The 9,897-nt window shown below is 41.1% G+C and overlaps 16 non-coding genes across 16 annotated transcripts; all 16 read right to left on the bottom strand.

The window, feature by feature from the left end:
• Positions 1-1,403: 1,403 nt before the first annotated feature.
• trnaq-cug lies at positions 1,404-1,475 on the bottom strand. Its single transcript has one exon. It is a non-coding gene; the product is annotated as a tRNA-Gln (tRNA).
• A 982-nt stretch (positions 1,476-2,457) lies between these two features.
• On the bottom strand, positions 2,458-2,529 carry trnaq-cug. Its single transcript has one exon. It is a non-coding gene; the product is annotated as a tRNA-Gln (tRNA).
• A 153-nt stretch (positions 2,530-2,682) lies between these two features.
• On the bottom strand, positions 2,683-2,756 carry trnaf-gaa. The gene has a single exon. It is a non-coding gene; the product is annotated as a tRNA-Phe (tRNA).
• A 751-nt stretch (positions 2,757-3,507) lies between these two features.
• trnaq-cug lies at positions 3,508-3,579 on the bottom strand. Its single transcript has one exon. It is a non-coding gene; the product is annotated as a tRNA-Gln (tRNA).
• A 154-nt stretch (positions 3,580-3,733) lies between these two features.
• Positions 3,734-3,805, bottom strand: trnaf-gaa. The gene has a single exon. It is a non-coding gene; the product is annotated as a tRNA-Phe (tRNA).
• Positions 3,806-4,564: 759 nt separating this feature from the next.
• trnaq-cug lies at positions 4,565-4,636 on the bottom strand. Its single transcript has one exon. It is a non-coding gene; the product is annotated as a tRNA-Gln (tRNA).
• A 975-nt stretch (positions 4,637-5,611) lies between these two features.
• On the bottom strand, positions 5,612-5,683 carry trnaq-cug. Its single transcript has one exon. It is a non-coding gene; the product is annotated as a tRNA-Gln (tRNA).
• Positions 5,684-5,838: 155 nt separating this feature from the next.
• On the bottom strand, positions 5,839-5,911 carry trnaf-gaa. The gene has a single exon. It is a non-coding gene; the product is annotated as a tRNA-Phe (tRNA).
• A 761-nt stretch (positions 5,912-6,672) lies between these two features.
• Positions 6,673-6,744, bottom strand: trnaq-cug. Its single transcript has one exon. It is a non-coding gene; the product is annotated as a tRNA-Gln (tRNA).
• A 153-nt stretch (positions 6,745-6,897) lies between these two features.
• On the bottom strand, positions 6,898-6,968 carry trnaf-gaa. Its single transcript has one exon. It is a non-coding gene; the product is annotated as a tRNA-Phe (tRNA).
• Positions 6,969-7,571: 603 nt separating this feature from the next.
• trnaq-uug lies at positions 7,572-7,643 on the bottom strand. Its single transcript has one exon. It is a non-coding gene; the product is annotated as a tRNA-Gln (tRNA).
• A 107-nt stretch (positions 7,644-7,750) lies between these two features.
• On the bottom strand, positions 7,751-7,822 carry trnaq-cug. Its single transcript has one exon. It is a non-coding gene; the product is annotated as a tRNA-Gln (tRNA).
• A 153-nt stretch (positions 7,823-7,975) lies between these two features.
• Positions 7,976-8,046, bottom strand: trnaf-gaa. Its single transcript has one exon. It is a non-coding gene; the product is annotated as a tRNA-Phe (tRNA).
• A 629-nt stretch (positions 8,047-8,675) lies between these two features.
• On the bottom strand, positions 8,676-8,747 carry trnaq-uug. The gene has a single exon. It is a non-coding gene; the product is annotated as a tRNA-Gln (tRNA).
• Positions 8,748-8,855: 108 nt separating this feature from the next.
• Positions 8,856-8,927, bottom strand: trnaq-cug. The gene has a single exon. It is a non-coding gene; the product is annotated as a tRNA-Gln (tRNA).
• A 152-nt stretch (positions 8,928-9,079) lies between these two features.
• Positions 9,080-9,150, bottom strand: trnaf-gaa. The gene has a single exon. It is a non-coding gene; the product is annotated as a tRNA-Phe (tRNA).
• Positions 9,151-9,897: the final 747 nt, after the last annotated feature.

Below are 9,897 nucleotides of genomic sequence, written 5' to 3'. Positions count from 1 at the left end.
AACACTTTAAGTAGAGTGACTTTAATGTACAGACTTAAAGTATCAGAAGAGATTTGTATTCATCTTCAAAAGCAATTATCTAAGCTTACAATAAAAGGCCAGCCGAAGGTTGAGTAGGTTCCATTACACCATGGAACCAATGCTAAGAAAGCTTTTCTAGTTAGCAACTGCACAGTTACATGGGTCAGCTGCCAAGCAATTGCAGTGAACGACAAGGCCGACGTTCCGGGATCAAAATTGTACCAGGTTCCACGAGATTTGAACTCGGATCGCTGGATTCAGAGTCCAGAGTGCTAACCATTACACCATGGAACCAACACCAACAGTTACACTTCTTTTAATCAGCTGATAACTACCTTTTTCAGCCATATGTGCCTCCTTTAAGCAAATTCCAAAAGGGTCGCCTGGCGAGCAGCAAGTTTCCAGGGATCACAGACTAAGATGCCGTAACAAAAACGGGGATCCGCTGTCAAACCCGGGATCGAACCAGGGACCTTTAGATCTTCAGTCTAACGCCTCCAACTGTGTAGTTCTTGACAAGGTGTAAATAGTTTTAATTGTGTGGAACAGTGACCTTTAGATCTTCAGTCTAACGCCTCCAACTGTGTAGTTCTTGACAAGGTGTAAATAGTTTTAATTGTGTGGAACAGTGACCTTTAGATCTTCAGTCTAACGCCTCCAACTGTGTAGTTCTTGACAAGGTGTAAATAGTTTTAATTGTGTGGAACAGTGACCTTTAGATCTTCAGTCTAACGCCTCCCAACTGAGCTATTTCGCACATGCTCCTCTTCGCACATACCATTCGAGCCAAAAGATCGGCCAATCTGAATTGTTTGCAGTAAACACTGTTCTGTTTTTATCCGCTAATAACACAGAAGCTTGGATTGATACTTAGCAGTTTTCAATGAAATTCAATCCATTCAAAGGGTAATGCACTTAGAATTTGACCCAATTTGGGCCAATCAACACAACATCATTATTCAGGAAGCAAAAGGCAGAAACTCTTGCTGTGTACATATTGACATCAGTTTTGGGCTACAACAGCTTACGTCAAGAAGCTACCACCTTTACCAGTCTAGTCTAACGCTCTCCAACTGTGTAGTTCTTGACAAGGTGTAAATAGTTTTAATTGTGTGGAACAGTGACCTTTAGATCTGCAGTTGCTACCCTACTGAGCAATTTAAAAACTTACTTAGAAAAACGGATACAAACCAGATTTTAAAACCAGTATCTTCCTACAATAGCTTGAGAAACAACTTTACAGCTTTCACAAAAAAGTTTTGCCTACAACACTTTAAGTAGAGTGACTTTAATGTACAGACTTAAAGTATCAGAAGAGATTTGTATTCATCTTCAAAAGCAATTATCTAAGCTTACAATAAAAGGCCAGCCGAAGGTTGAGTAGGTTCCACCGAGATTTAAACTCGGATCGCTGGATTCAGAGTCCAGAGTGCTAACCATTACACCATGAAACCAACACCAACAGTCACACTTCTTTTAATCTGCTGATAACTACCTTTTTCAGCCATATGTGCCTCCTTTAAGCAAATTCCAAAAGGGTCGTCTGGCGAGCAGCAAGTTTCCCAGGGATCACAGACTAAGATGTCAGAATAAAAACGGGGATCCGCTGTCAAACCCGGATCGAACCAGGGACCTTTAGATCTTCAGTCTAACGCCTCCCAACTGAGCTATTTCGCACATGCTCCTCACGCACATACCATTCGAGCCAAAAGATCGGCCAATCTGAATTGTTTGCAGTAAACACTGTTCTGTTTTTATCCGCTAATAACACAGAAGCTTGGATTGATACTTAGCAGTTTTCAATGAAATTCAATCCATTCAAAGGGTAATGCACTTAGAATTTGACCCAATTTGGGCCAATCAACACAACATCATTATTCAGGAAGCAAAAGGCAGAAACTCTTGCTGTGTACATATTGACATCAGTTTTGGGCTACAACAGCTTACGTCAAGCAAGAAGCTACCACCTTTACCAGTCTAGTCTAACGCTCTCCAACTGTGTAGTTCTTGACAAGGTGTAAATAGTTTTAATTGTGTGGAACAGTGACCTTTAGATCTGCAGTTGCTACCCTACTGAGCAATTTTAAAAACTTACTTAGAAAAACGGATACAAACCAGATTTTAAAACCAGTATCTTCCTACAATAGCTTGAGAAACAACTTTACAGCTTTCACAAAAAAGTTTTGCCTACAACACTTTAAGTAGAGTGACTTTAATGTACAGACTTAAAGTATCAGAAGAGATTTGTATTCATCTTCAAAAGCAATTATCTAAGCTTACAATAAAAGGCCAGCCGAAGGTTGAGTAGGTTCCATTACACCATGGAACCAATGCTAAGAAAGCTTTTCTAGTTAGCAACTGCACAGTTACATGGGTCAGCTGCCAAGCAATTGCAGTGAACGACAAGGCCGACGTTCCCGGGATCAAAATTGTACCAGGTTCCACCGAGATTTGAACTCGGATCGCTGGATTCAGAGTCCAGAGTGCTAACCATTACACCATGGAACCAACACCAACAGTTACACTTCTTTTAATCAGCTGATAACTACCTTTTTCAGCCATATGTGCCTCCTTTAAGCAAATTCCAAAAGGGTCGTCTGGCGAGCAGCAAGTTTCCCAGGGATCACAGACTAAGATGCCGTAACAAAAACAGGGGATCCGCTGCCGAAACCCGGGATCGAACCAGGGACCTTTAGATCTTCAGTCTAACGCTCTCCCAACTGAGCTATTTCGCACATGCTCCTCACGCACATACCATTCGAGCCAAAAGATCGCCAATCTGAATTGTTTGCAGTAAACACTGTTCTGTTTTTATCCGCTAATAACACAGAAGCTTGGATTGATACTTAGCAGTTTTCAATGAAATTCAATCCATTCAAAGGGTAATGCACTTAGAATTTGACCCAATTTGGGCCAATCAACACAACATCATTATTCAGGAAGCAAAAGGCAGAAACTCTTGCTGTGTACATATTGACATCAGTTTTGGGCTACAACAGCTTACGTCAAGAAGCTACCACCTTTACCAGTCTAGTCTAACGCTCTCCAACTGTGTAGTTCTTGACAAGGTGTAAATAGTTTTAATTGTGTGGAACAGTGACCTTTAGATCTGCAGTTGCTACCCTACTGAGCAATTTAAAAACTTACTTAGAAAACGGATACAAACCAGATTTTAAAACCAGTATCTTCCTACAATAGCTTGAGAAACAACTTTACAGCTTTCACAAAAAAGTTTTGCCTACAACACTTTAAGTAGAGTGACTTTAATGTACAGACTTAAAGTATCAGAAGAGATTTGTATTCATCTTCAAAAGCAATTATCTAAGCTTACAATAAAAGGCCAGCCGAAGGTTGAGTAGGTTCCATTACACCATGGAACCAATGCTAAGAAAGCTTTTCTAGTTAGCAACTGCACAGTTACATGGGTCAGCTGCCAAGCAATTGCAGTGAACGACAAGGCCGACGTTCCCGGATCAAAATTGTACCAGGTTCCACCGAGATTTGAACTCGGATCGCTGGATTCAGAGTCCAGAGTGCTAACCATTACACCATGGAACCAACACCAACAGTTACACTTCTTTTAATCAGCTGATAACTACCTTTTTCAGCCATATGTGCCTCCTTTAAGCAAATTCCAAAAGGGTCGCCTGGCGAGCAGCAAGTTTCCCAGGGATCACAGACTAAGATGCCGTAACAAAAACCGGGGGATCCGCTGCCGAAACCGGGATCGAACCAGGGACCTTTAGATCTTCAGTCTAACGCTCTCCAACTGAGCTATTTCGCACATGCTCCTCACGCACATACCATTCGAGCCAAAAGATCGGCCAATCTGAATTGTTTGCAGTAAACACTGTTCTGTTTTTATCCGCTAATAACACAGAAGCTTGGATTGATACTTAGCAGTTTTCAATGAAATTCAATCCATTCAAAGGGTAATGCACTTAGAATTTGACCCAATTTGGGCCAATCAACACAACATCATTATTCAGGAAGCAAAAGGCAGAAACTCTTGCTGTGTACATATTGACATCAGTTTTGGGCTACAACAGCTTACGCCAAGCAAGAAGCTACCACCTTTACCAGTCTAGTCTAACGCTCTCCAACTGTGTAGTTCTTGACAAGGTGTAAATAGTTTTAATTGTGTGGAACAGTGACCTTTAGATCTGCAGTTGCTACCCTACTGAGCAATTTAAAAACTTACTTAGAAAAACGGATACAAACCAGATTTTAAAACCAGTATCTTCCTACAATAGCTTGAGAAACAACTTTACAGCTTTCACAAAAAAGTTTTGCCTACAACACTTTAAGTAGAGTGACTTTAATGTACAGACTTAAAGTATCAGAAGAGATTTGTATTCATCTTCAAAAGCAATTATCTAAGCTTACAATAAAAGGCCAGCCGAAGGTTGAGTAGGTTCCATTACACCATGGAACCAATGCTAAGGAAAGCTTTTCTAGTTAGCAACTGCACAGTTACATGGGTCAGCTGCCAAGCAATTGCAGTGAACGACAAGGCCGACGTTCCCGGGATCAAAATTGTACCAGGTTCCACCGAGATTTGAACTCGGATCGCTGGATTCAGAGTCCAGAGTGCTAACCATTACACCATGGAACCAACACCAACACTTCTTTTAATCAGCTGATAACTACCTTTTTCAGCCATATGTGCCTCCTTTAAGCAAATTCCAAAAGGGTCGTCTGGCGAGCAGCAAGTTTCCCAGGGATCACAGACTAAGATGTCAGAATAAAAACGGGGATCCGCTGCGAAACCCGGATCGAACCAGGGACCTTTAGATCTTCAGTCTAACGCCTCCCAACTGAGCTATTTCGCACATGCTCCTCGCACATACCATTCGAGCCAAAAGATCGGCCAATCTGAATTGTTTGCAGTAAACACTGTTCTGTTTTTATCCGCTAATAACACAGAAGCTTGGATTGATACTTAGCAGTTTTCAATGAAATTCAATCCATTCAAAGGGTAATGCACTTAGAATTTGACCCAATTTGGGCCAATCAACACAACATCATTATTCAGGAAGCAAAAGGCAGAAACTCTTGCTGTGTACATATTGACATCAGTTTTGGGCTACAACAGCTTACGCCAAGCAAGAAGCTACCACCTTTACCAGTCTAGTCTAACGCTCTCCAACTGTGTAGTTCTTGACAAGGTGTAAATAGTTTTAATTGTGTGGAACAGTGACCTTTAGATCTGCAGTTGCTACCCTACTGAGCAATTTTAAAAACTTACTTAGAAAAACGGATACAAACCAGATTTTAAAACCAGTATCTTCCTACAATAGCTTGAGAAACAACTTTACAGCTTTCACAAAAAAGTTTTGCCTACAACACTTTAAGTAGAGTGACTTTAATGTACAGACTTAAAGTATCAGAAGAGATTTGTATTCATCTTCAAAAGCAATTATCTAAGCTTACAATAAAAGGCCAGCCGAAGGTTGAGTAGGTTCCATTACACCATGGAACCAATGCTAAGGAAAGCTTTTCTAGTTAGCAACTGCACAGTTACATGGGTCAGCTGCCAAGCAATTGCAGTGAACGACAAGGCCGACGTTCCCGGGATCAAAATTGTACCAGGTTCCACCGAGATTTGAACTCGGATCGCTGGATTCAGAGTCCAGAGTGCTAACCATTACACCATGGAACCAACACCAACAGTTACACTTCTTTTAATCAGCTGATAACTACCTTTTTCAACCATATGTGCCTCATTTAAGCAAATTCCAAAAGGGTCGTCTGGCGAGCAGCAAGTTTCCCAGGGATCACAGACTAAGATGCCGTAACAAAAAACGGGGGATCCGCTGCCGAAACCCGGGATCGAACCAGGGACCTTTAGATCTTCAGTCTAACGCTCTCCCAACTGAGCTATTTCGGCACATGCTTCTCACGCACATACCATTCGAGCCAAAAGATCGGCCAATCTGAATTGTTTGCAGTAAACACTGTTCTGTTTTTATCCGCTAATAACACAGAAGCTTGGATTGATACTTAGCAGTTTTCAATGAAATTCAATCCATTCAAAGGGTAATGCACTTAGAATTTGACCCAATTTGGGCCAATCAACACAACATCATTATTCAGGAAGCAAAAGGCAGAAACTCTTGCTGTGTACATATTGACATCAGTTTTGGGCTACAACAGCTTACGTCAAGCAAGAAGCTACCACCTTTACCAGTCTAGTCTAACGCTCTCCAACTGTGTAGTTCTTGACAAGGTGTAAATAGTTTTAATTGTGTGGAACAGTGACCTTTAGATCTGCAGTTGCTACCCTACTGAGCAATTTTAAAAACTTACTTAGAAAAACGGATACAAACCAGATTTTAAAACCAGTATCTTCCTACAATAGCTTGAGAAACAACTTTACAGCTTTCACAAAAAAGTTTTGCCTACAACACTTTAAGTAGAGTGACTTTAATGTACAGACTTAAAGTATCAGAAGAGATTTGTATTCATCTTCAAAAGCAATTATCTAAGCTTACAATAAAAGGCCAGCCGAAGGTTGAGTAGGTTCCATTACACCATGGAACCAATGCTAAGGAAAGCTTTTCTAGTTAGCAACTGCACAGTTACATGGGTCAGCTGCCAAGCAATTGCAGTGAACGACAAGGCCGACGTTCCCGGGATCAAAATTGTACCAGGTTCCACCGAGATTTGAACTCGGATCGCTGGATTCAGAGTCCAGAGTGCTAACCATTACACCATGGAACCAACACCAACAGTTACACTTCTTTTAATCAGCTGATAACTACCTTTTTCAGCCATATGTGCCTCCTTTAAGCAAATTCCAAAAGGGTCGTCTGGCGAGCAGCAAGTTTCCCAGGGATCACAGACTAAGATGTCAGAATAAAAACGGGGATCCGCTGTCAAACCCGGATCGAACCAGGGACCTTTAGATCTTCAGTCTAACGCTCTCCCAACTGAGCTATTTCGGCACATGCTTCTCGCGCACATACCATTCGAGCCAAAAGATCGGCCAATCTGAATTGTTTGCTAATAACTCAGAAGCTTGGATTGATACTTAGCAGTTTTCAATGAAATTCAATCCATTCAAAGGGTAATGCACTTAGAATTTGACCCAATTTGGGCCAATCAACACAACATCATTATTCAGGAAGCAAAAGGCAGAAACTCTTGCTGTGTACATATTGACATCAGTTTTGGGCTACAACAGCTTACGTCAAGCAAGAAGCTACCACCTTTACCAGTCTAGTCTAACGCTCTCCAACTGTGTAGTTCTTGACAAGGTGTAAATAGTTTTAATTGTGTGGAACAGTGACCTTTAGATCTGCAGTTGCTACCCTACTGAGCAATTTTAAAAACTTACTTAGAAAAACGGATACAAACCAGATTTTAAAACCAGTATCTTCCTACAATAGCTTGAGAAACAACTTTACAGCTTTCACAAAAAAGTTTTGCCTACAACACTTTAAGTAGAGTGACTTTAATGTACAGACTTAAAGTATCAGAAGAGATTTGTATTCATCTTCAAAAGCAATTATCTAAGCTTACAATAAAAGGCCAGCCGAAGGTTGAGTAGGTTCCACCGAGATTTGAACTCGGATCACTGGATTCAAAGTCCAGAGTGCTAACCATTACACCATGGAACCAATGCTAAAGAAAGCTTTTCTAGTTAGCAACTGCACAGTTACATGGGTCAGCTGCCAAGCAATTGCAGTGAACGACAAGGCCGACGTTCCGGGATCAAAATTGTACCAGGTTCCACCGAGATTTAAACTCGGAACGCTGGATTCAGAGTCCAGAGTGCTAACCATTACACCATGAAACCAACACCAACAGTCACACTTCTTTTAATCTGCTGATAACTACCATTTTCAGCTATATGTGCCTCCTTTAAGCAAATTCCAAAAGGGTCGCCTGGCGAGCAGCAAGTTTCCCAGGGATCACAGACTAAGATGTCAGAATAAAAACGGGGATCCGCTGTCAAACCCGGATCGAACCAGGAACCTTTAGATCTTCAGTCTAACGCTCTCCCAACTGAGCTATTTCGGCACATGCTCCTCTTCGCACATACCATTCGAGCCAAAAGATCGCCAATCTGAATTGTTTGCAGTAAACACTGTTCTGTTTTTATCCGCTAATAACACAGAAGCTTGGATTGATACTTAGCAGTTTTCAATGAAATTCAATCCATTCAAAGGGTAATGCACTTAGAATTTGACCCAATTTGGGCCAATCAACACAACATCATTATTCAGGAAGCAAAAGGCAGAAACTCTTGCTGTGTACATATTGACATCAGTTTTGGGCTACAACAGCTTACGTCAAGCAAGAAGCTACCACCTTTACCAGTCTAGTCTAACGCTCTCCAACTGTGTAGTTCTTGACAAGGTGTAAATAGTTTTAATTGTGTGGAACAGTGACCTTTAGATCTGCAGTTGCTACCCTACTGAGCAATTTAAAAACTTACTTAGAAAAACGGATACAAACCAGATTTTAAAACCAGTATCTTCCTACAATAGCTTGAGAAACAACTTTACAGCTTTCACAAAAAAGTTTTGCCTACAACACTTTAAGTAGAGTGACTTTAATGTACAGACTTAAAGTATCAGAAGAGATTTGTATTCATCTTCAAAAGCAATTATCTAAGCTTACAATAAAAGGCCAGCCGAAGGTTGAGTAGGTTCCACCGAGATTTGAACTCGGATCACTGGATTCAAAGTCCAGAGTGCTAACCATTACACCATGGAACCAATGCTAAAGAAAGCTTTTCTAGTTAGCAACTGCACAGTTACATGGGTCAGCTGCCAAGCAATTGCAGTGAACGACAAGGCCGACGTTCCCGGGATCAAAATTGTACCAGGTTCCACCGAGATTTGAACTCGGATCGCTGGATTCAGAGTCCAGAGTGCTAACCATTACACCATGGAACCAACACCAACAGTTACACTTCTTTTAATCTGCTGATAACTACCATTTTCAGCTATATGTGCCTCCTTTAAGCAAATTCCAAAAGGGTCGCCTGGCGAGCAGCAAGTTTCCCAGGGATCACAGACTAAGATGTCAGAATAAAAACGGGGATCCGCTGCGAAACCCGGATCGAACCAGGGACCTTTAGATCTTCAGTCTAACGCTCTCCAACTGAGCTATTTCGCACATGCTCCTCACGCACATACCATTCGAGCCAAAAGATCGCCAATCTGAATTGTTTGCAGTAAACACTGTTCTGTTTTCATCCGCTAATAACTCAGAAGCTTGGATTGATACTTAGCAGTTTTCAATGAAATTCAATCCATTCAAAGGGTAATGCACTTAGAATTTGACCCAATTTGGGCCAATCAACACAACATCATTATTCAGGAAGCAAAAGGCAGAAACTCTTGCTGTGTACATATTGACATCAGTTTTGGGCTACAACAGCTTACGTCAAGCAAGAAGCTACCACCTTTACCAGTCTAGTCTAACGCCTCCAACTGTGTAGTTCTTGACAAGGTGTAAATAGTTTTAATTGTGTGGAACAGTGACCTTTAGATCTGCAGTTGCTACCCTACTGAGCAATTTAAAAACTTACTTAGAAAAACGGATACAAACCAGATTTTAAAACCAGTATCTTCCTACAATAGCTTGAGAAACAACTTTACAGCTTTCACAAAAAAGTTTTGCCTACAACACTTTAAGTAGAGTGACTTTAATGTACAGACTTAAAGTATCAGAAGAGATTTGTATTCATCTTCAAAAGCAATTATCTAAGCTTACAATAAAAGGCCAGCCGAAGGTTGAGTAGGTTCCATTACACCATGGAACCAATGCTAAGGAAAGCTTTTCTAGTTAGCAACTGCACAGTTACATGGGTCAGCTGCCAAGCAATTGCAGTGAACGACAAGGCCGACGTTCCCGGATCAA

This window comes from Silurus meridionalis, chromosome 9 (genome assembly GCF_014805685.1).
Source record: "Silurus meridionalis isolate SWU-2019-XX chromosome 9, ASM1480568v1, whole genome shotgun sequence".
NCBI lineage: Eukaryota > Metazoa > Chordata > Actinopteri > Siluriformes > Siluridae > Silurus > Silurus meridionalis.
This window is presented reverse-complemented; position numbering and strand designations above follow the sequence as displayed.